Source organism: Culex pipiens, chromosome 3 (assembly GCF_016801865.2).
Source record: "Culex pipiens pallens isolate TS chromosome 3, TS_CPP_V2, whole genome shotgun sequence".
NCBI lineage: Eukaryota > Metazoa > Arthropoda > Insecta > Diptera > Culicidae > Culex > Culex pipiens.
In genome coordinates, this window is record NC_068939.1 from 77,642,248 (window position 1) to 77,669,191 (window position 26,944).

At 36.1% G+C, this 26,944-nt stretch overlaps 1 protein-coding gene across 2 annotated transcripts in view; it reads left to right on the top strand.

Annotated features, from left to right (window-relative positions):
* Positions 1–26,944, top strand: part of LOC120424875 (uncharacterized) — a 413,383-nt gene that overhangs the window by 37,945 nt on the left and 348,494 nt on the right. The gene's annotated exons all lie outside the window — the stretch shown is intronic.

A 26,944-nucleotide genomic window follows, 5' to 3' on the forward strand; every position in this document is an offset into this window, starting at 1 on the left:
TGGTGAGCATGGACTGGAATTAGGAATACTGTTACAGAGAGCGAGTTGTGGCGCTATAACCACGGCAAATAGTGTCCAGGGCATTCGTGGAAATACAATGTCCCATCTCAGAGGGTCCCCCGGAGTACCAAACCTTCTTAGCATGGTGCTCCCAACAAATACAACCAAAATCTCGGAGCGTATGGTGGTGTGTCCCCACGTTTCTTCCTCCCCTGTCGATTCAGAATTGTGTTGTTGTTCGAACACTCTGTGCTCAAACTCAACCCAATTACGAGTCATCTCTGCGATACGGCTTTACGTAGTAGGCCTGGCCGCTTTAACGCTTGTGATGTTTCAATGCATTCCGATGCAATGGCGCACTACAAATGTTAATAAATGACAAGAAGAGTGCTAGGCGTCATCTAACCTAAGGCACTCTCCAGGATCCTTTCGAAAGATTGGCTGCGCTAGGGTCTGATTAGATTAGATTAGATTAGATTAGAGAAAGGTTTCAAATTTATGTTTAATTAATGAGAATCTTAGAAATTGCACATGCTGTTGAAAATCGTTTTATCCTAATTCTTGTTTTAAAGTACAGATTTTTGTATATATTCAAAATAAAAAAAAAAAAGAAAATCATAATGCAAAATTGCTTCCTTTGACATGCAAATTCATAGAACAAGTAATTAATCATTCCAAAAGCTCTATATACGAAGTCAAAAAATACTTTAGATGAACATTTATTTCCATCTAACAAAACTTTCTCGGTAAAAGTTACCGTAAAATCAGTGCATGACGTTTGATTCAAAATCACTTACTTTGTATCTTCTTGCCAACGAAACGAAACCAACTTCCACCCACGTCCATCTGGAACATTGATTGGTTTTGCTAGGTTAGGTTTTTCGTTCTTGCAATGCAAAAATATTTTTAAGTCATGATTAATTATCTGCCTGGCGAAAAGGGGGACCAACCCGGTAGCATTCAAAGAAAAAAAAAAGGACAAACATTTTATCCCTCACACCTGCTGCTCCTCCTGCCAAGATTCATGGAAACGCGGGTTTGAAGTGATGCCAACCGTTTTGGATCCTCTCCGTTCGTTTACGGTTGATTGATGAAGATGTTTTTTTTTTATTATTATTTTGGAAATAGAATTGATGACGACTCGGCTGAGTGGCACGGAACGGGGTACTTTTCGGATGGTGTTTTTTCCGAATATTTAATGTCGGACCGCTGAAAGGTTGTATGTACCTTCAACGGTTTCGAGCTTGCTTGTCTTTGAACAAAGTACATCAAAGTGCGATTGCGATGCTATTTTTGTTCGAGTTATGATAATGAAAAGGTGAGGCAATGTTCTGGAGAAATGGCGTTTTAAATTCATTCGAACAAAAAAGAAGTGAATTCAAGTAAAATAAACTTTAAAAGTCCTACAAAATCTGCTACTCTGTGCCCAATCCACTCCGCACACCAAATGAGTTTCTCAAGACGTTCGGGTGGGCCCTTGACTTTGTAGTAGATAGCTGCCTGTCGGGCGCCCGCACGATATCGGAGGTCATGTGGCAACGCCGAAGCACTTGCGGGAGGGATTGGCACGGAGGTGTTTGGCAACGATTTCCAATTTTATCACCCTCCGTGAAGGACGTGCAGCAGCAGCAGCTTCCTGAAGCGAAATCCTCAAGTCAAGTGGTAGTTTGCACTTTTTGCACCCAGCGCGCCTCGTTAGGTCTGCCCAGGAACGCCGGTCGAGACGCCAAACGTGCTCCTGAATATTGGATAACGCCGACGCCACCGTCTGGTTGGCTTTTTTCCAACGGAATTAACCTGCACCTTGGGAGTTTGGCGCAGACTGCGACGGAAGTTTATGGGGGCATAAACGGATCGAGGGAACCGCCAAAGTAACTGTCTGCAAAGTGAGATACTGGAAAAAAAACGCTGGACCAAAAATCTTGGCAGAGTGGCTTTACGAGGTCGAATCAAGTGAGCAATTCAATTGCCGGTGTGCCCATTAGGCATGATGAGAAAATTGCAATGAAAACTCCTGATGACACTACCAGCACCAGCGGAGGTTTATGGGAATATCAAACATTTGAAAAAAATGCTTCCGGGTACTTTGTAGGAACGGATGTGTTATACAACGTTACTGACCCTCGGCAGCAAATGAATGCGACGGAAAATATTTTCTCATGTAAAATTAAAAATTCTTCCACATCACATACAGCATCCAGCCCCCGGGTGCATCCCGTATGAGAGGGACAGTGAACAAATATCAAATACTGAACCCCTGTGCGAATTTAAAATGTAATCTGATAAGAGTAATTTTTTTTTTGAGTCTACGACTTAAGTCATTTTCATTCTTTGGTTTGTCCATACAAATTTTCATTGGTCCATACAAATTTGACAGCTGTTCATACAAAAAAGGATATTTTTTTTATTTTTGGATCTAGGGGAAATATACCTATTTTAAGCCTAATAAGTGGTTGTGTTTGAATGATGCTGGATAATCTGGAGTGTTCCTTAAAATTTACTAAAACCAAGTACACCAACGAGTAGAGCAACTTTTTGTGAACATTTCTGTTTATTTTCACTTTCACTAAAAGTCATTCTATTACTTTTACAGGCATTTAAAAAAATATTTTATAGATGTATTCTAATCAGGGCTGCGGAGTCGGGTCATATTTCAAGCGACTCCGACTCCGACTCCGGCTTTCAGATCCAACCGACTCCGACTCCGACTCCAACTCCGGCCCACCGACTCTAGCCGACTCCGACTCCAGCTTTCAAAAAATGGTTGGCTCCGACTCTGACTCTGACTTCACATATTTTTAAATATTTCAAAAGTTAGTTTACTATTTTTTCGAAAACATTGATAAATAGGATTATTTAAAAACTCTTTAAGTGGAAAAAAACCGGAAAAAAGTTTCCAGTTTTACAAGATTTAGACGTTATTGAAACAGAATTAAAAAAACACCAGTTTTGAAGCATTTTCAGAAGAACAGTTAGGTAAGTAAATTTGGATTTATTTACTTAACCTCAAATTTTCATTAAATAGATTAAAAGCTAAAATATCAAATTGTTATTTTTTTAATGATCATTAAAAGAAAGCTGGCCTTAATGATTGATTTAACATATAAATTCAATTTGCTCATTTTTAATTTGGCAATTATAAGAAGCAAAGTGACTATCATAGTCACCTTGTATTTTTAAATAACAATTTTTAACGAAACTATTTTTTAAAGCTCCAATTAAATTTTTAAGACGTACATGGACATCACGCCAAGGCTGAAGAAGTTTATTATTACAAATCAATGTATCTAAAAAAATCTTCGTGGTAAGAACGCTTAAGGGGTCCTTTTCAAATATCCGTGACTTAGAAAATATTTTACCTCGGAATTTTGGATTTATTTGAATTTTTATTTTTTTATTTATTTAAAAGGAGGCGCGCAATACTTCTTGCATCTTCACCTAAAACGAAGCTTTATGAATGGTCGTTCGCCTCCATGAAAATATATGAAAAAACTTAGAATTGGATAAAAAAAAATAACCCCCGCCCGTGTGGATCAATCGGACCGCGCACTAGACTCACAATTCAGAGGTCGCCGGTTCGAATCCCGCGGCGGGCGCTCTAAAATTCTTTGTGTAAATATGGGTATTCGGCGCCGTCGCTCCGTGCCATACTTTCATACACTTAGGAGCCCAGGGCGGCGAAGTCCTTGTAGATAAAAAGGAAGACACTAGTGGTTGGTACTAGCAATGGTGGCCGACAGCTATAAAGTCAACTTCGTTTTTTTTCGGATAAAAAACAAAAATCCAAAGGATAAATATTTTCTTGGTCACGAATATTTTTATATCTTGAAATCCTGTCCTATCCTGAAATCTTTAGATTTGTTCAACGATAATTTGCAACAATATCAAAATAGTTTGCCTAAGGCTCAACATTCTCAGACACTTTTAATTTTTTGTACAAAGTTATAAACAAAATGCGCATGCTGAGTTCCAAGTGATAGATTGTCATAATCGTTGAATGTTTGTTGAAGAGTTATCCTGTCAGTGTTTTTTTTGTTTTCGATTTCCATAAATAGTGATTATTATTTATATTTTTTTATGTACCTCGTAACTTTTTTTCTGAACATTGATTTACTTAAAACCACCAAGTCATTCGCTATCGGGGTATAAGATGACTGTGTGTGTACTTTTTCAGAAAGAACTAGATTAAATTTGGTCAGATTTGAGTTTAAATATTTACAAAAGGATGCAGTCAAAAATTTATTAAATATTGCTGACTAGAAAACCAATATTATTTTTATTTTTTCTTTTTTGAGTTATGATGATACTACATACTTGGGTAAGAGCTGATTAACAGGTTATCATTTAGTGATCTCTAAAAAAATAAAAATGGCAACGCAAATTAAAAATATAAGAAGTTTTGTAAATTAACCTGTTTTATAGCAAATACTAAAAAATAAACATAATTTTTGTTGAATTTTAGATAACTCCGACTCCGACTCCAACTCCGGGTAATCAGAAATTTCGGCTCCGACTCCGACTCCAGCTAATAAAATTTAGCTGACTCCGGCTCTGACTCCGACTCCAGCTGTTCGAGTTTTTTCGACTCCGATTCCGACTCCGACTCCAGGCTTTCCAAAAAGAGCCAAAAAAAAACAATAATTAATATTAAAAATTGAAATTACAGCACACGGTGTCAACACTTTAATGAAAAATGTGCTTTAAAATGCATTATGTCCAGTTGTTTTGCAATCATTAATTTCCAAAATATCTAAGCATTGAGGAAAATTTTATTTTTGCGAGAAAAGCTTTTGCTTTTGCGGCGCTGTAGATTGTACTTTCATAAAAGTTAAAAATATGTTTAAACAAGCCTAAATACGCTAAACAGGATTATCAATGCAGAAAAAGGCATTTTAAATAGTTCTCAGTTGATTAAAGTTCGATTTCCATTGAAATCTTGGAATTTTTTTTTTCATATTTCTTTGTTCCTTGATTTTTCGGACCAATTTTGAAGGGAGACGACATAAACTTTGAAAAAATTGTAACAGCCTTATCATTATCATATTACTCGGCAATTTTACAAAATATTTAATTGAAAAAAATATATATTTTTTGGAAAATATTGAAAAAATGTCGAATTATCAATTTATTTTATTTTTAATAGTAAAATCGGATTTGAAAGAAAGTTTTTTTATTCGAAAAGTTCTCAAAATTTCCAATAAATATATCAAATCTGGTGTTTGTTAGCAAAGGGTCCTATAAGCTATTGTGTTTCATATCTTTATAGGACCTTTTCAAAAAAAATCTCTAAGTAATAATATTTTGAAGATTGGACCTCTAGTTGATGTAATAGAGACACAAAAAAAGAAAATTTTCGTTTTTTTAATACAATGTCTTATGTAAAAGATTAAACATACTTGAAATTTTCTAATCTCTTCGATAATAATATGTCGACAATTTAAATTCAAGACTAACATTTAAAAAAAGGCTTAGGATGTAAAATCAGACCCTTCTTCAAAGTTTCTATGACAAAATTATAAGAAAATTTCTCAACGCATCGAGAAAAAATATGTTCAGACTTTGGCAACGATGGGTTCCCTTAAAAAATCTGAAAAATGTTAATATTTTTTAACTTAAACTGATTTTGCATCTAAAAAGATATGATTTTTTTTATCGACAATGTTCGCTGTAGAGGAGAACTTTTTTTTTTATTTTCAAATAATTTTCTTACAGTGAATTAGATATTCAGCGCCCTTAAAACCGATGATTTAAATCAGTGTTTCCCAAAGTGGGTACTGGGCCCCAGTAGTGGGGCCTGACAAGTTCCCGGAATGGCCAGTGATGTGGGGCCAAAATAGTTTGGGAATCAGTGATTTAAATTGATCAAAGTTTAATCAAACGAAAAAAAAAAACAAAGTTTATTAAATTGCACGCTTCCATCATAAAATTATCTTTCCGTAATTGCCATAACCTTATGATAGAAAGAAAACCTCAACTCGACGGAGAAAAATGACAAAATCATTAGACTTCATTTTTTCCTCAACTGTCCTGCCCAACGCCGCACAAGGGTTACCACAGCCACAGCAACAGTGTGGGAAGGAACATGCAAAATGCAACTGGGTACAAACCTCAGCCTCCCACCCTTCATCACCCACCCTGCATGGCAGGCTGGCAGCCCAAGATAGGGGAAAGATTCATGGTGCCATAGGGCAACCGACCGTCGCGGGGACATCTCTCCCCAACTGCAATCACTTTTGCCCAGTTCTCTCAACATACCGCTGGCGATATTTGTTTCTAACTATTTTATGATTCATGGTAGCTTCAGGGTGGTTACTTTCAAATTTCTAAAAAAAAATCCGATATGGCTGATGAAAATAAAATTTTCCAAGTTAAGTGACCACCCTGCAAACTTGTAAAAGGCATGGCAAAAAATGTAAAAAATGTCTCCCGGTGCAACGCTTATTTAAAGTCGAAGAAAAACGAGGAAAAAATTGCGTCCTGTGATAAAAAAAATCGAGAACCTTAGGGAAGAGGGAAATTTTTAATTAAAATTACACCATGACTAGGTTCCTTTCCAGACGCGGTAAAGGTTTCATCGAAAAAAGGGAAAGCCTCAGAAAAATTGAGACCTGGACAGAGAAGAAGACAGCGTGTGATTATGTCACCGCAGTAAATTAGACAATTTATCATCATTAATAGCGAAATCATTACACTAATGATACGACATGTTATAGGTAATGTTCTGCCTGGGCGGAAAAATTTTCGCCGGCGAGAAAAGTTTTGCAGTTCCAAAACCGCACAGCGGAATCGATTCCGAAGGCTTCGATGTGCTGGACGGGCGCGTTCCCTGTGGCGAAATTTATCTTTTTGCGAGCAAATAAGGCTTCGGAATAAATCATCAAAGTTGTCCTTTGCAGATTTTCCTTGTGGAGTTATGTTGTCCTTTATTCACATATTGTTGAATTGAATTTTAAGTTGCAAAAATTACATAATTTTTTTCAAAAATTTGGAAAAAAATGTAAATTGTACTTAATTAGATTCAAATTTAGTGGCGTAGGAAATGTTAACCCCTTCCCGCCCAGAGCAAAATCGAGATTTTTTTCGGTTTCCCTTGCCATTTTCTACAGAGTTGACCAAATTGGATGGAATTTGAATTGGAGACAGTAAACGTCTTATATAATACTGTGCAGGAAGAATGAAATCATTTCATTCAATTGTTTTCGAGAAATTTTAATTTGAAGTGAAAAATTAGTGGTGCTCTGGTGCAACCATGGGCGTTAGAGGGTTAAATATATCGATTTTTTCACTGCACTCAATTACTGCAAAATCATCAGTAGTTCAAGATACGAAATATAGCTCCCTGACCCAAAATATTCCTTATGAGTTCAATATTGTAAAGTGTTGCAATTTTTTACAGCTGAATTAACGTTTCAGCTATCCGAGATTGCAAAAATTTAAATTTCAGAATAATTTGTTAATAAAATGAAGCAAAAATATTCTTAGCGACAAATTCACCAAAGATATAATCAGTAGAAAATGTTTTTTTTTTCAATGTGTAAAAAAAGAATGTACACCCCTTGAGCACTGTGCACATTTTGTGATGAAAAATGCACACAATTTAAAGATTGTCAGAAACCTTGTACTACATTTTGTTCAGAAACTCATGCCAAACATATTTCTTTAAAAAGCTCATGAAAAGGTTATTTATACAAAAAGTTCTATAACAAATAGCACTAAAAACTTAAAAACGTGCAAAAAAGTCTGTTCACCATTCGAAATGTTGATGAATTCTAACTTTCTTTTAAAGTCTGTTTGAACGCTGCAGTTAAGACAAAGCAGAAATTTATGGTTTTGATTTCCTTAAATTCTAGCAAACTTTTATATAAAATATCGATTGTTTTGATATTAACAGCTCATTTCAGACCTAAAGAATGCCATTCACTAACATTTCAGTCCAAATTTGTGCAGTTCATAAGCAAAATCGAGTGAAGCAAAGTTTCCGGATTCGAAGCACAACAAGTAATTTTAATTTTAAAATTATGATTAAAAATTGTTAGAAAAGACATATTTTGCATGCATTCTCTTGAAACTGACTCTTTGTACTACATCCTGATGATATTTCTACATTTAAAACTTGTTACATGATTTTTTGTCAGCTATAAAAAAAATAATATGCTACTAAGTGTCCGGATTTCGAATCATAACCTATCGATAGAATTGATTTTTTTTTAATTTCTAGGAATTTGTAATAGTAAACCTCAGCTCGCAGAACCAATGGCACCCTGACAGTTAAGTAAACAATTGGAAACAACTGTTTATAAATCATTTGATTTTATTGTACTTTTTAATTATTCAATAAAAAATAAATAATAATGTTTCTTTTTTCATTTGGGTAAATAACTTTTTAACATTCTTGTTGTTAAAAGAATATATGTAGGCTATCCTATTAAAACAAACAATACAAATGTGTTCCAAACAGCGATTTAAGACTTTAAAAATTCAAAAGAATTTTATCAAACTCAAGTAAACCAAGTAAAGATTGGAGCGAATTTATTCTTTTTCAGTAATTTATCTAATTTATTTAAGCTCATTGAACACGCTCCAATCGACAGAATTTAATTTGAGAGAATTCCCTGCCAATAAAAAAAAGTAATCTACGCCTTTTATGACAAAATTTATAGAAAGCATCTGAGCAAACTTTCAAAAATCAGTTTTTTGAACGTGGCATTTCAGGGTTAAGCTTTAGAGAAAAGTGATATTCGGAGCACTTTTAGAGCTCTAAAAAACAAACATTTCTATTTTTTGACATGTCAATTTAGACTTAAGGGTCAAAAGTTTCAGCCATTTCAAGGTAAAAAAGTTGCAAAGGAGAATGGGCAAATTTATATGGGAGCTGGTCCAAGGATGTACACGAACGGGACCAACTTTTTTCGAAAGATCTCGCCGAGACATGAAAAAAGTCTTCTGGACCAACTCTCTAAACCCCGGGGTTCAAAAGTTACATGTTGTTGAAGTTTGAGCATTTTGGGTAAAAATGTACAAAAAATCGTATTTTTGCTAATTCTAAAATCATTTATAAAATCTCCATTTTATTATGGATTTTGTTCATCTTGACTTCATTCGACGCGTATCAGCAATAACTATGAATTCTGATATGTCTTAGCATGATTGAAACATGATTTCTCTTGTTTTTATCCGTTTGAACCGTTTGTGCAAGAGGCATCCCATAGAAAAAAGTCGAAACTTCAAGGTATTGAAACCGGATCCGACCCAGACTGCTTCAGTGAGTACGGAAGGCTTCAGTGCAATGTTGTAATAACTTATTGGGATGGTCTGAGTCATCCGAGAACTCCTTGGAGTTAAGACCGGCGAGTCTACCGCCGTAACAAGCAAGATGTCGGCGGTTTTTGACCACTGATCATACCCGCATGGCTTCAGTGAGTATGGTAGACTACTATGCTGATGTGTTGGAGTGTCCTGGGTTCTCCCAGGACTCCCTGGAGTTAAGATCTGTGGGTCTACTAACGTAACAAGCAAAATGTCGACCGGTTTTGACAACGGAACATACCCGCATAGCTTCAGTGGGTGTGGTAGACTACTTTGCTAATATGTTAGGATGTCCTGGGTCATCCAAGGACTCCCTGGAGTTATGATCTCCGTATTAACAGTTCAATAGGGCGAATCTGCGTTTGTAAACAAGTAGTCTATCCCCCTCTTACTTAACGTGAACTGTCACTTGAGCGAAAGGCATAGACTGCTTGTTTTCAAACGCAGATTCGCCCTATTGAACTGTTACTGCGGATCTGTGGAGCTACAGCCGTAACAAGCAAGAGGTCGACGGTTTTTGACCACTGATCATACCCGCATGGCTTCAGTGAGTATGGTAGACTGCTTTGTTAATGTGTTAAGATGTCTTTGGTCATCCTAGGACTCCCTGGAGTTAAGATATTTGGGTCACTGTAACAAGAAAAAGGTCGGCGATTTTTAACCGCGCATCATAACCGCAAAGATTCAGTGAGTATGGCAGACTGTATTGCTGTTATGTTGGGATGTTCTGGACCAGTCCAGGGAGTCCTTGTAACAGCCGTAGACCTACAGATCATAACTCCAGGGAGTCCTAGGATGACCAAAGACATCCCAACACATTAACAAAGCAGTCTACCATACTGACTGAAGCTATGCGGGTATGTTCCGGGGTCAAAAACCGTCGACCTCTTGCTTGTTAAGGCTGTAGCTCCACAGATCATAACTCCAGGGAGTCCTTGGATGACCCAGGACATCCTAACACATTAGCAAAGTAGTCTACCACACTCACTGAAGCTATGCGGGTATGATCAGTGGTCAAAAACCGCCGACATCTTGTTTGTTACGGCGGTAGACTCACCGGTCTTAACTCCAAGGAGTTCTCGGATGACTCAGACCATCCCAATAAATGTTGTAACAACACATTGCACTGAAGCCTTTCATACTCAATGAAGCAGTTTGGGTCGGATCCGTTTTCAAAACCTTGAAGTTTCGACTTGTTTCTATGGAATGCCTCTTGCACAAACGGTTCAAACGGATAAAAACAAGTGAAATCATGTTTCAATCATGCTAAGATATATCAGAATTCATAGTTTTTGCTGATACGCGTCGAATGAAGTCAAGAAAATCGAAATCCATAATAAAACAGAGATTTTATGAATGATTTTAGAAATAGCAAAAATCCGATTTTTTGTATATTTTTACTCAAAATGCTCAAACTTCAACAGCATGTAACTTTTGAACCCCGGGGTTTAGAGAGTTGGTCCAGAAGACTTTTTTTCATGTCTCGGCGAGATCTTTCGAAAAAAGCTGGTCCCGTTCGTGTACATCCTTGGACCACATTCGCCCATTCTCCTTTAAAACTTAAATATCTCGAAAAGGCGCAAGCCAAATTTTAAGCACTAGGTTGCATTTGAAAGAGGATATCTAGCACTACAAACGCTTGAAAAATCGCAGGGGTGTTTTTCTTTGAACTCGAGATATCTTCATTTGAAAAAGTCTAATTTTCAAGGGAAAACCATATGGGACCACCGTAACGAAATTCGAAAATTGTTTATGTTAATGTTTTTCCATGTAATTTTGCCCGCTGAATCTGAATTTGCTCTCAAATTTGAGCCAAAGTGTCGAAAAATCGATTTTTTGTCATATTTTGGGTTTCCTTGTAAAATTATCATATAAACCCAAATTGACATGTCAAAAAATAGAAATGTTCGTTTTTAGAGCTCTAAAAGTGCTCCGAATATCACTTTTCTCTTAAGAGCGAGTTTTTCACCGATGTGAAACAGGTCGTATCGAGGTGCTCCGATTTGGATGAAACTTTCAGGGTTTGTTTGTCTATACATGAGATGAACTCATGCCAAATATGAGCCCTCTACGACAAAGGGAAGTGGGGTAAAACGGGTATTGAAGTTTGAGGTCCAAAACACATGAAAAATCTTAAAATTGCTCGCATTTCCGTAAAACTTCATAAATTCCAACTCTCTTCGATGCACTCGAAAGGTCTTTTGAAGCCCTTCTAAATGTGCTATAGACATCCAGGATTCGTTTGACTTTTTCTCATAGTTTTTGCAAATTACTGTTAAAAATGGATTTTTTTAAAACCTTAATAACTTTTGGCAACAGCCTCCAACACCCATTCTCCCATAGGTCAAAAGATAGGGAATTTCATGGACTATAAGCCTACGGTATTAACTTTTTGGCCAATCGCAGTTTTTCTCATAGTTTTACGATTTTTCTAGAACAAACATTTTACGACGTTAGTTTTTGCCCTGTAGGCCAAGAAGACGGCACTTTTTGGTCTCAATTTTTTCATATTCGGAATCCTCAGAAAATTTTACATTAGATTGAGTTGTTGGAAATTTGAATTTGATTGGAAAAAATGCCATTTAGAATTAATTAAAATATTATTTAGAATGTTGTCGGATTAGGGGTAAAACCATTTTTCGCCTACTTGATACAGCATTTGACGTATTGATCATAGGGTAAATAAGATCTATTTCTTTTTTCAAAAATGTTTTATTTGATTATTTTTTTAATTCAAAATTACAACTCCAATACTTCTAACTTACGTGAAATTGACCGAGGATTCCGAATATGACAAAATTGAGACCAAAAAGTGCAGTCTTCTTGGGCTACAGGGCAAAAACTAACGTCGTAAAATGCTTGTTCTAGAAAAATCGTAGAACTATGAGAAAAACTGCGATTGGCCAAAAAGTTAATACCGTAAGCTTATAGTCCATGAAATTACCTATCTTTTGACCTATAAGAGTGTGGGTGTTGGAGGCTGTTGCAAAAAGATATTAAGGTTTTAAAAAAATCCATTTTTAACAGTAATTTGCAAAAGCTATGAGAAAAAGTTAAACCAATCCTGGATGTCTATAGTACATTTTGAAGGGCTTCGAAAGACCATTCGAATGCATCTAAGAGAAATGGAATTGATGAAGTTTTACGAAAATGCGAGCAAATTTAAGACTTTTCATGTGTTTTCGACCTCAAACTTCAATGCCCGTTTTACCCCACTTCCCTTTGTCGTAGAGGGCTCATATTTAACATGAGTTCATCTCATGCATAGACAAACAAACGCTGAAAGTTTCATCCAAATCGGAGCACCTCGATACGACCTCTAGAACAAACCGAGCAGAATCTACAAATACTGCCTCTTAAGTTTAACCCTGAAATGCCACGTGAAAAAACTGATTTTTGAAGGTTTGCTCAGATGATTTCTATAAATTTGGTCATAAAAGGCGAGATTTTTTTACGAGAGAAAATTTTGGTGTCTTCGACAAAGTTGCTTGGATTGGCAAGCTCAACAACTTTCTCGAAGACAACAAAATTCCCAAAAATATTCCTGTAAAGTAAGATTTAAAAAATCACTCTAATCGTGAACCAAACTAATTTTCAACCAAACCAAAGGTTGCCCGTTTCCATTTGCAACAACTCTTCTGAAGACTTCAGAGCTCCAAAACGTCACCACTTTTCGAAAAATCAATTTTCTACTTAATTTTGCGATCTGGACCACTGGTATAAACATTTCAATGAAAAAAGAGTTTAAAAAAGAATTGTTCACGTCCCCAGTTGCATTAAAATCATAAGAGTTCAAAATATAGCAGTATTGATGAATTTATTTCTTAAGCCGAAAAAAAACTTTTTGCATTACTGTGCAAACCGAATTTCACAAAAAAAAAAATCAAAATATTTTTGATCGATCCCAAAATGCTTTTTAATTGGTTTCCAGTTGATAAGACTTCTATTTCCAGAAAAATTTGGAAGTTTTTGAAAAAAACTTTGAAGAATGTTTGTAATGGCCATATTTGATGAAAAAAATAATTAAATCTGAAAACGAGAAATAAAAATTAAAAAACCATAGGTCTTGGTGGTCTCTATGTCAAGATTTCTACTCAAAACTGAAATCAAAATCAAATCAAATCAAATTATTCGCTCTACAGCTTTGCCTTGGCGTTCTCGATTGCGAGATTCCTACTCGAAACTAGGTGTCCGAAGGCTTGATTGTTGAGGCAATTGCAAACCTCTTTTTACACCTTAGCTTCCATCCACCCCGGGATTCGAACTGACGACCTTTGGATTGTGAGTCCAACTGCCTACCAGCGAATCCACCGAGGCAGGACCCAGGGAGACGACTCCTACACCTGGACTGAGCTAACGACCTAACACCTCTAGGTTAGACCGGGGCCAACATTTACTTCCCCATCCGACGGAAGGCGTGATCAGACAAATCTCGTCTCAAAATTTGCCACCGGGACCTTCTGGGATCGAACCCAGGCCGACTGGATGAGAGGCAACCACGCTTACCCCTACACCACGGTCCCGACTCAAAACTGAACATTCGAGTAATTGAATGGCATCCACACCGAAATCTAGGATGCTGGAAAAATTGCTATTGATTTTAAAATAGCGTTTATTTCGGAAAGGTATTTTATATTGGATTTTATTTTATTTGGAGAAAATATTATGTGAACTCTTCTCTACAGCTGATTTAATAGATAAGGTCTATAAACACTAACGTTTAATCGAACAAAATGTTTTTTTTCCGAAAGTTCTCAAATATTCAGTAGATTTTTGGTAATATTTGACAAATTATGCTATTTGAATTGCTCAAATTTGTATTCCAGTATAACTATAATGTACAATCACTTGTACAATGAAAACTTTACTTCATTTTGTTTTCAAAATCATTTACTTTTGGGATTAATTTTTATAAGCATTGAATTTTTTGAAATTGCACTTTCAATTCTCAAAAATCAAATTTAATACTACACCCAAAGTTAAAGAACGAGGGGATAGTCTTCACGAGAAGAAACGTGAGAAAAGTGCTATTTTGCGAGAATATAATCCTCTCGCGTGTTCATTGGAACAGTTCATCCTATTGAGTGGCTTATACGGACAAATGAACGCCACTTAGTCACCGAACCATGGTGGCCCATACGGCAAAGGCACGGTTCAATATGCCGAAGGTCTTGGGTTCGAGTCTCGGTGCCGGTACTTTTTTTTTTAATACATGAACTTTTTTTGAAGATGAACCCATGAGTAAAGTACTCTCGATAATTTCGGGATTTATCCTCTCCGTCCGCCTTTTACTACCGAATCGTGCTCTTTATCCTCTCGTATGCCGATGCCCAGTTCTGGGTGTACATCTTTTGGAAATTCAATAAATTATATTTATAATAAAAATCATTCCATCTTGAGCCGGTTTTCAAAAAAACCGAAGTTTAAAAAAGAACCGCGGTTCCTTTTTTTGTGAGCCATGGTTCGTTCGTTCTTTTCAGTGAACCCGCGCTTTGAGCTGTTCGCTCTTTTTTTGCCCACCTCTAATTTTATTTGTTCGCAGGGAATTCACTAAAATTCAATTCTTTCGATTGTAGCGTGTTTAGGGAGCCCAAAGCTGGCATACCTTGACGAAATCGAAACGTTTACTGCAAAAATGTCGAGTTGTGAAAAATCAATGTAAATAAGCATAACCAATAGCACATCTACCTTTAACCACTCACACTGAACAAAAAAGGAAACGAGCAAAACTTTTTATCGAAACGACTAATTTGCTGATTGACAGTGCGGTCACGTATTGCATGTTCCAATTATAGGATGACGCACACACACACACACTTGAGGAAACAACGATTATGCGTTTGGTCGTCGTCGTCGTTTTCCCTTAGGCAAGCTATATTTAGATTAAATTTGATTGAATATTAACTTGGAAGCCACTTAGGGGGGAAACGCATTAAACCGGAAGACCAAAAGTAAGTCTTTCTGAAAGTGGCAGGTCTGGACGAGTGTTTGAAAGGGGCTTAAGATTTTTTTTAACTTTAAATTGACCAGCTCTACCGAATAAGCCATTTTCACAAGCTTCGATTTCCTCAAAGTCATTCGATAAATCTCCCTAGAGGGGGCATCTCTGGCAAAGAGGAAGAGGAAAAAAACTCCAATGGTAAGGTGTTCCGGGCTCGGAGATAAGCGCGTGAAAATTGACAGGTGCCAAAGATAAATGAAATCTTTTGCTGACGGTGATGTTGGTCCGTTTTTCTTCTTCTTTCTTCACATCAGGTGGAAAAGTGGAACGTGGGGAGGGAGGGGGTGGAAAGCATTAAACTGTCACTGCTCCCCTGGGAAATGAGCTTGAGTGAGGAGTGTGCTTCTTTTGAGATGGCTTCTTGAAGGTAAAAACTTGATATTTAAAGTTTTAGATGACAAAAATCCAGGAAATTACATTTTGCTTACAATTTGATAGAAAAAGAAAAAAAAAATTGAAAACTGAATTTCCCAAAATACTCCACTTTACCCTACACACAAGCTAATCGTTCGCTCTCGAAAGCTTTTCTGGATTTTATACGTGGCAGCAGCGTGGCCTTGTTGATAGCCGGCGACACGTGGCTCGTCAGGAGTTCAAGGTAGTCCAGACCAAGGCCTCTGCAGATGCCGGGGCTTTTCCGGTTCAATTTCTTTGGCAAGTGAGTGAATGTGTGTTGGTGGGTGGGTGGTTGATGTAATCTTGGCTGTCATCCCTTGCTTAGTGTTGGTGGAATGATGTATGGATGGTAGGAACGATTTTCGGCAAGTGTTGCCGAATAAGCGATAAGAAGGAAGCAGTAGGGCTTTTCATGGTATCATGTTTGAACTACTTGGAAACATCCGTGATAATCGGAAATTCCCATTAGTTTATTGTGGACTCAATTATTTTTATCTGAATCGCTAAATTAAATCGAAATTTCAGCTGATACAAAAATTCAATTATGATTTTGTTTTCTAAAAAAAACTACATCGATTTTCTAAAACCACTCTATATTAAAAAAAAACAAAAACCTTAAAATTGTTCTCCCTCAAGAAAACGCCTCAGGTGTGCCTTTTGTTCCCACCTTATTGCTTGATTTAATTTGCGTAATTAAATGAACGCGGGGCAACCAAATAGAAACATAAAATGAAATGTACAACCAATTTGGCTTTATTGCTTTCTCCAGACCGTGTAGGCCGCCGTGGTTGGCCCTGCTGCCCTTTTAAGTTGGCCCCGGGGCCACGTGGGTGGACGGTCCAAAAATGGGTTTCCTCTCGTTTTTTTTTTTTTGCTTCTTTCTATCACTTCTTTTCACCACCCCCACAAAAACGGCCCACCCATTGAACCGTGCAGTATTGCCAAATGTTGTGAACCATGCCGGAGCAGTTTTATAGTCTGTTTTTAGTTGGAATGATTTTTTTTTGCTTGTTTTGTTTGTTTGTTTGCGGACCATCTATGGCCAGTTTGCTGTTGCTGCTGCGTCGGTTTCCAGTACTCCGTGGTTGACCTGGCTTGTCTGTGGTTTGTCTATTTTGTGGTTCCAGGCCAGGAGAAATTGTTTGTAGTTTCATTAGAACTATTTTATGGATATCCACGTGGACATGCGTTCAGTTCGATATCAATCGATTTTTTGTAGATTTTTTTAACAATCATTGTTGAAAATTTACATTTTAAAAGGTTATAAATACCGTTAGTTGAAAATATTATGGTGTAAATTTACCTCTTTTTAATGTCATTTTACATAAAATATATGTCTAAAAATAACCTCGCTAAAATAGTTTTGCCCTCACAGAAAAAAAATCATGGTAATATTACATCTGGGAAGGGGTACATCTTTTATGTCAGAAAAAATGGTAATTTTACCTTTGGAAATGTGTAATTTTACCACTTTTCTGGTGTAATGTCACTTTTTCAGTCTAAATTGAGGTAAAATTACACCATAAAAAAGGTAATATTCAACCTTCCAAAATTACAGCTTCCAAATTTTCATTATTTTTTACTGTGCAGTTTAAGATGTAAAAAGTGTCATTGTGGAAACTAGGCAAAATTACTTAAGTGACGTGTAATTTGCATCTTTACTATGTAGTTTTTTACAGGTAAAATAACATTAAGTTACTTCCGCACTTCCGCTATTCACCTTTTTCACGTTTACTTTTACATTTATTGTACATTCCTTATACCTTATTTCATTTTCATGAAATCGTTTAACTCAATCTTTTAACAAATGGCTTTCTTGTTTTTCAGGTAAACACTAAAATTCAGCCAAGTATCATTACGAAAGTAAGTTGACAAGTAAGGTAAAAGGCAGTGACGAAAATATCTCAAAACATATTTCTTCACAACACAGCAAAAAATCCGATGGTAAAATCGCATGCAAAAGCATGCACATCACCTTTGTGAAAAAAAAGAATTTTTTGTAAAAAAAATAGCAAGTTGCAACCGCTGGGATTCTAACACAGACCCAATAATAAGGACCGGCGCCTTAGCCCTCTCGGCCATCAGACCAATGAAGAATGGAAAGGATGGACGCATATATGAGCTTGAAATTTCGGTCAAGTAGGTTGCCCATACTGTTGGACTACATATTTCAGGGTGTAATATTACATAAAATTTCATAAAATAAGGCAAAATTTATTTTAAACTAAAGCCTTTTTCACGTAGCTGCATTACTATTTTTGCTGTTAAATCACGATTGCTTAACGAGATGAAACTCAATGGAAAATATCAAATTATGAGAGATATCGAAGTATTTTTTCTATCAAGATCTCACATTTAATAAACCAAAAAGAATATAAAAAGAGATTGAATGACCAGTTTGCAATTTTCTGCACACTGATTTCTATTTCCACGTTGAATTAGAAACACCATCAAAGAGCACTCCCATTAGCGCGAATAAGCCCGATGGTTCTCCAATAATATTTTTCTCCACCAGCGAACCCATCCACTGTAGCAATCCTTTTGAATCCTAGCCATGAATGAAACCACATCACACCACCATGCTGTTAGCAAAGCTTATTTCCGCACTCGATGTTGTTGAAAGCTCCCACCGAGTGATTGGAAATCGGAATGCTCTTTCAGCTCAACTATAAATCACGATGCTTCGCGGAAACGGGTACCATGTTGACTTGAAAGTACCCCTTCATGAACAACAACAAGTTGAGTGATCCTAGGGGGTAACCCCTAATGTATTCCTAAACCGTAGATTTGCTCCCAGTAAACGCTCAGCATTAAGATTCTATTTTAAGAAATATCTGCATTGAAGTCACAGGTGGCAACGCGATTTCAAAGCCCCGTCCTAAATGCGGTCTTCTCTCGAAAAAACCAAGGCCACAACTTACAGTGGTCCCACCGGAGGAAGATTTATCTCCCCTGCCCGAAATGATTTATTATTTCATTTGATCCACCGCCCAAGCCGCTCATCCATCTTGATATTTTCGATATCGAGCTTATGGAGTTTGATGGGCACTTTTGCCGATAAGGTGTCTTCTTTTTTTCCGTTTCGCATCAGATAAGCCCGTTTGGATTCACCCTCCCGGCAAAATTTGGGTGTCCATGGCTGCTAAGCAGCTTAGACACCAGAGTGGCATGCCAGTTTCAGCAGGGATCTTACCACGGCAGACACGATGGCTCATTTCCCGTAATCCCGCAGTTATTAGTACGTGTTGCTGAGCCATTCTTGGCGGTCAATTGAGCTTGGGATCGGGAGATCGGCGAGGAAGTTTAGTTAAGCTCTGGTCCATCTGAGGAATGGGAATCAATTTGCGTCATTTCAGCGCAAAATTGAATCAAAAAAAATCAAACCATCCACATTAACGACCCCCGGGTCTTTTGTGGTCTCTATTGCAAGTTTCTGCTCGAACCTAGGAGTCCGAAGGCTTGAATGGGGGGGAGCACCCAAACCTCTTTTTACTCCAAGGAACCTTCCACCCCAGTGTTTGAACTGACGACCTTTGGATTGCGAGTCCTACCGCCGCCAGCGATTCCACCGGAGTAGGCTTGGTTTGGTGTGTTGTTTGTACTTATGGCATGGAGACAACTCCTACATCTGGAATGACTTAACGGCCTAACAATCAAGGCCGGGACCGACATTTTACTTCCTCATCCGATGGAAGGTTGCAGCAGATGGGAATCGAACCCAGAATCATCCGCTTACAAAGCGGACAGCGTAACCATTCGGCCACGCACTGCCACAGCGGAAAATTGAATGATTGGATTAATTATACTTGAAAAATCTTGATACTAAAAATATCATACCAAAGACCTTAATCAGCTATGAAACAAAAATACAAAAATACAAAAATACAAAAATACAAAAATACAAAAATACAAAAATACAAAAACACAAAAACACAAAAACACAAAAATACAAAAATACAAAAATACAAAAATACAAAAATACAAAAATACAAAAATACAAAAATACAAAAATACAAAAATACAAAAATACAAAAATACAACAATACAACAATACAAAAATACAAAAATACAAAAATACAAAAATACAAAAATACAAAAATACAAAAATACAAAAATACAAAAATACAAAAATACAAAAATACAAAAATACAAAAATACAAAAATACAAAAATACAAAAATACAAAAATACAAAAATACAAAAATACAAAAATACAAAAATACAAAAATACAAAAATACAAAAATACAAAAATACAAAAATACAAAAATACAAAAATACAAAAATACAAAAATACAAAAATACAAAAATACAAAAATACAAAAATACAAAAATACAAAAATACAAAAATACAAAAATACAAAAATACAAAAATACAAAAATACAAAAATACAAAAATACAAAAATACAAAATACAAAAATACAAAAATACAAAAATACAAAAATACAAAAATACAAAAATACAAAAATACAAAAATACAAAAATACAAAAATACAAAAATACAAAAATACAAAAATACAAAATACAAAAATACAAAAATACAAAAATACAAAAATACAAAAATACAAAAATACAAAAATACAAAATACAAAAATACAAAAATACAAAAATACAAAAATACAAAAATACAAAAATACAAAAATACAAAAATACAAAAATACAAAAATACAAAAATACAAAAATACAAAAATACAAAAATACAAAAATACAAAAATACAAAAATACAAAAATACAAAAATACAAAAATACAAAAATACAAAATACAAAAATACAAAAATACAAAAATACAAAAATACAAAAATACAAAAATACAAAAATACAAAAATACAAAAATACAAAAATACAAAAATACAAAAATACAAAAATATAAAAATACAAAAATACAAAAATACAAAAATACAAAAATACAAAAATACAAAAATACAAAATTACAAAAATACAAAAATACAAAATACAAAAATACAAAAATACATTTGACGTTGAGGTAAACGTGAAGGTGGGTATTTGAGGTCAAATTAAGAAGTAAATTGTTCGAGTGATTTTATAGCCTTTCTTTAGTAAGGAGAGGAAAGCAAAAAGGCAAACTTAATGCAATCAGTTGCAATGGGCAGGCAAGATGAAAGTTCTGGTAAAAAGTTGTTTCAATTTAAAATTAAAATCATAAATAAATGCTAGAAAATGTGAAAAACTCGAAGAAATTTAAAAAACCATGTAGAAATGCTTCAAACTGTTAGTAAAAAAGGTTAAAAAGAGTTTACAGTCAAATGTCACAAGCAATTGACCGGAAAAAAATAAATCCGCATCATAAATCACCACTAACCGAATCACTGCAGACGTAAAAATTAATTCTTCGCCGTCGAAACCACCATAAATCACACAGAAACTGGTAAATCGGATCCCGAGCCCAATAGTCCAATTAAATGCTCACAAAAATCAATCAACGAGATATTTATTTTTTGCTTGCTTTTGCTGTCATTTACGGCTCCAGAATTCACATCCATTTTGCGAACCAGCCACACACAATCACACATGGTCAATCTCTTTCCATAAAAATGACAGATAAGCCCACAGATAATGCTCGAGATAGTGTGCGTGTGCCCATTGTGAATGTAAAGGGCAAACTCGCATAAATTGGCAAGAAATGATCTCTGCATCCGAAATGAGCCCGTCGTGCGACGTTTTGTGGAAAATTCTTCTTTTTTTATTGCCCCCAATATATTCATAGCACACACACACTCAAACGCCACACTGCAGTGGAAGTTCCAGCTCATAGTTGAAATATTTTATTGCTTTTCCGGGGGAGAAACGTTGCGCAACTAATACGAGCCTGCGCCAAATCGCTGCATACTCATCAGTCTATCAGTCAGAGTTGCGGTCCGCTTGGTCCGCTTGGAGGCCACATTCTGGGCAATTAAAAGTTTTTGGCGAATCGTAAAAATGATATTTTTAGTTCGACTATTCAAATCTGACTCTGCCCTGATAGATCCAATCAAGCGGAACGGGGGCGCCGACTGAGGGGCCTGAGGTTGGGCTTCAGATTGGCCATTTTTATGGGTGCCAATTGGGCTTTTCGCTGGCGATTCGCCGTTTGTCGACATTTTGACCATGGTTTGGTCAAACGGTGGATATAAATTGTTGATGTTGGAAAAATTTCTGAAGCAATCGATTTGAATTTTTGAAGATTGTTAGCAGATAACAGGTAAACAATAACACACATGTTTTGTTTTGTTGACCATTCTGTGCATTGTCCTGAAGTTTGGTTGAATTTGGTTGCCAGGGTCCCGAGTTATAATTACGAAAGTTTACGGCCGTCGGGCATGTACGTGTGTCAAGCGCGTTCTGACCTGAAATCTCTTTGGCCAGTTGTCGCACTAACAGCAATTTTCAGAATGCGTCAAGATAGCTCGATAACATTGAAACTTCTTCCATATGAAGAACGACAACAATGCAGGGAGTTTTGAGAATTGAAATCAAACTTTGGGGATCTGTGATGGTCAAAAGGTGAGACTACACAATGAGCTACACAAAAAGGCGTTCCTAACTGATGTTAATGCGTTAATTGTAATCTGCTGTCATCCCAAATTAAAGTCAGCTTTCAGCTCTTTTCAAATTTCCCAAAACAATGACCCAAAAATTAAGCTCCAAATCCCAAACTCAAATCACCGAAGCTTTACGGCGCACCAAAACACGTTGGTCCACTTTCCCGAAAATTTACAATCTGGACCAGGAGGAGCCTTAACGAGCGCGTCCCACTTTTTCCCGCGTCATTTCCATCACAAAGCAGCGCTGCTCGGTTGTTTAATAAAAGTGCAAATTTTCCTGCAATATGCATCGCATCGCATTTAACGACCACCATCATAACCAAGCCAAGCAGAAGCAGCAGCCCAGCATCAGCCATCGAGCCAAAACGGTCAAGGATCAACGCTGAGCAAAGCTGTTTCAGGGTGGAAAAACAGTAAAATTTCCTCATCACTTACGGGGGTTTCAGCAGAATTTGATACAAGGGTAGTGGGACAAATGTTTGAAATTTGTTTTTAAATTTGATAAAATTTTAACAAAAGTTTATTAATTTGCAAATTTAATTTTAATCCAACAATTTTATCACAAATCATTTTTGAAACAATGAAGTCGGTCAAAATTAGGTCCAATTTCTCCTGCAAACTTGCCCTTTGCCGAACAAAGAGTGCGGAAAAGTGCAGAAAAGTTGATCTGACGCGCGAAAAGTTTACATTTGGTTAGATAACTTTGCCTGACGGAGAGGGGAAGGTGAGGAAAGCGAGCAAAGGAAAAACTTTTTCCTTGATTTTTCTTTCCCGAACCTGGAGAAAAGTACGCAAAACTTGCCCGGCAAACGGGAAAAAGGCCAATCGCGTTGTTCGTTCAGCCAAAGTCCTGTGGGAATAGATGAAGGGGGGAACGGCTATGCACTGTAAAAAAAATGTTATTTTCAACATTTAAAATGTTTTAAATCATCATATAGGACAAATTTGATAGTTACTACTTACACTTTTCAAAATAAATTTTGCTCATTTTTCTCTGTTCAATTTCGAGGCTCCAAACTTGGCAAATCTTCTTTGTACAGTACCGTTGAAGGATGGCTCGAAAAAAAGGAAAAGCCATTTTCTGCCAGCACTACTCCAACGCTTGTGCACACAAATTTCGAAACGATAACGTTTCACTTTTGGACCTCTGCAGCAACGCTTTTGCTAGTTGTGCATTTCGGTGATCTGTGACCTTTGAAGGAAATTTCTTATGATATTATGCTTAAATTTTTCCTTAATAACTAACGTGGATAAAAAAAAACTTCAACCAAAACTTGACTAAGATCAAACAAAATATATCTTCAGAAAATCCATAAAAGTTTACCCAAATTTAAATAAATTTAAAAAAAAATGGCGGAGGATTTCAACCCATTCAAAATCCATCAAGCAAAGTAACATTTTGACGTCAAATTTCAAAGAATATCATCCCAAATCCAAAAATTTTTTGATTCCCTCCCAGTCAAATTTCAAACAGTAACCGTCAGGTAAACTGACTCCTGTCGGGTTGAAAACTTTTCCAGCAATAAAAGAAAGCAAGCAAAAAAACGATGCTGGCAGCCAGCCCAAACATCTCAGCCCCAGCTGCCAGCAGAACTGACAATTGTGGGAAAATTCTCCATCATTTGTTCCATTTATTGCACTCAAGTGAGTTGTTGTTTGTCGTCGTCGCTTGAAGAAAAGCCAGAGTCCTGCCTGCGAGAGAATGAAGCAGCTTGTTTGTCTGTCTGGTGGAGGATGATGGCGCTAAGTGATGGTACACAAGGATGAAGAGACGGGTTCGGGGCCGAGTTGGGAAAATCTTGGAGTTTAAACCACAAATCACAGAAAATTGTGAAAATATTTTAAATAAATTTCTTTCAAAGAAAGACAGGGCTGCCAGATCATTTTTTTAAATTAATTTTACAAGGTTTTTTACAAAATCCAACCCAAATTATTTGCAACAAAATACATTCATTTTGGTCCGGCTTGAAAAGGTTGGTAGTTCCTTAACTGTTGGAATCTTACGACTGGGTTGCCAGATCATTTTTTTTTGTTTCTTCAGAAAGGGCATTCAAATAAATAGCTTACATTATCCAGCTTTTTAAGCGAAAATGGCGTTTGAATGGTGAACGCCCGAAATGTCAAAATCACGCAGTGGTACCAACATTACGAAAAAAGTGTGCCATGGCATGACAGCCGCATTTTTTTCTAATGTTGGTGCTACTGCGCGATTTTGACAATTCGGACGTTCAACATTCGAACGCCATCTTCGCTTAAAAACCTGGATACAGTAAGCTGATTATGGGTATCATTTTAACCTGAATTGATGATCTCCGGCTCTGAAATCTTATATAATTTTTACTCAAGTACAGTCATCCCACATATTCGGAACACCCACAAATTCGGAACACTTTTATGATAATTTGTCAATAGCATGCCAAAAGTGGCTTTTCTGTTGATCTTGCTATTTTTAGAACCTTCATTTGGAAATCATCTTGCTATTTCACTAGTAAAAGTAGTACTTTTTGAAAAAAAACTTCATTCCAAGACTATTTTGTCCAGAGCAGCAAAATACTGCCTCCAAATGGCCTGTTTCATAATTGTAGGATGTTATTGTGCCTTCCACAATTGTGGAACACCTGAATTCAACTGATATTTTAACAAAAAAAGTTATCAAACCATGTATAAAACATCACTAAGCTTGAGTTTCATTGGTTTCAGTGTGTGAAATCATTATTTGGTAATAAATATTTACTCCTGGAGAGATCCAAAGTTTGTTTACATTCTTAAGAAAAAAGTGTTCCGAATTTGTGGATTTCAAGGGTCAAAGTAATGCTTCAAAATCTTCATATAAAAGTTAAAATTTGCAGATGTTCGATACAGCATTCGAAAGATCGCAAGAAAAGCTTTCAAATGAAGGTAAAAGTGAATCATTAAGTTCAATTATCGATTTGCTATGATTTTTTGAACATTTGCCGATCTGAAAACCGTTCCGAATATGTGGGATGACTGTACTCGAAACCTTTTACAGTGATGCCAAATTTTCAAAATATTTCGGTAATTTGGAAGGTATTGTTGTACTATTCTTAAAACATGTTGATCAATTTGTTAATTATAACCAAATTTTAAAAACCTTTTCTTTATGCAAATCTAAAATTGTTAGTTTCAGGCAAAATAATATTTTTTATGACATGCATTTATTGCAATTTGAAAATACTTCATGAAGGAATGATTGAATATTTCGCAAATCTAAGAAAATTTACAGCAGACGCCTACAATCTGAAAACTATGCAATTTGTCAAAACATGTGTAAAATCACTATAAGAGCGTCCAATTCCCGTCCGGGGCAAAAAATTCCTGGGAATTTCCGGGATTTCCCGGAAAAAAATATTTCCCGTTTCCCGGGAAATATGTAATTATCCCGGGAATTCCCGAAATACAAGCGGAAGTGTACATTTTCCTACCTTTTTGGCAAACAATGTTTTGAAATTATACAAAAAATAATAATTAGAGCATCTGATTTGATTTTATTCATTTCAATGTACTGTTCATATCTAGAGTTTTTTTTAAAGATCCTATAAGCTATTGTATTCCATATGTTTATAAGGCCTTATCAAAGAAAAAACTCTGGGTAATGAACTAATCAGCTTGTCTTTTAATTTCATTTCAAGTTTTAATTCAGATAATATTTATTTCTGAAGCATTCACAACTAGGAATATTGTTTGCTTATATGTAGGGCATTAAAACTACGCTATTATGGTTCCGGAAACCGTTGTGTAGGGGTAAGCGTGGTTACTTCTCACTCAGTCGGATTGGGTTCGATCCCAGACGGTCCCGGTGGCATTTTCGAGACGAGATTTGTCTGACCACGCCTTCCGTCGAATGGGGAAGTAAATGTTGGCCCCGGTCTAACCTAAAAAGGTTAGGTCGATAGTTCAGTCCAGGTGCAGGAGTCGTCTCCTTGAGTCCTGTCTCGGTGGAGTCGCTAGTAGGCAGTTGGACTAACAATCCTAAGGTCGTCAGTTCGAATCCCGGGGTGGATGGAAGCTAAAGTGTAAAAAGAGGTTTGCAATTGCCTCAACAATCGAGCCATCGGACACCTAGTTTCGAGTAGGAATCTTGCAATCGAGAACGCCAAGGCAATGCTGTAGAGCGAATTATTTGATTCGATTTTTATTATGGAATGTATATCAACTATTTCATTTTCGACAACCTATTTTAACGTTTTTTTTTTTGTTATATTATTTGAAAATAAGATATTTACCTCTTCCGGCCAAGATCAAAATTGAGATTTTTTATCATTTATTTAAGTTTACATAAAGTTTAATTTCAACCTCTTTTACACTATTAAATTATTTTAATCTAATTAATTTAGTAGGCCATATAACTAAAAAAAAGAAAAAAAGAAAAAAATAGAAATATGAAAATTAACTCACTTCAAATATTTTAAAACTTTAAGACGTGATTTCATGAAATTGTGTTTCAAGTTAAATAGCGCTAGAAATTAGATTTTTAAGGCCAATTCAACGATTATCTATATATTCACAAATTGAAAATACTTCTTTTGAAATAAGTTATTTGCCCCGAAAAATATTATTTCTGTACGATTTCTGAGACAAAGTTAAAGGCCATTTTATTGTTGTGGAGCATAGATTTTCATTGTCCAAACACTTTGATTAAAAAATACTTCGCAGCAAAAATACTAATAATATATGTTTTTG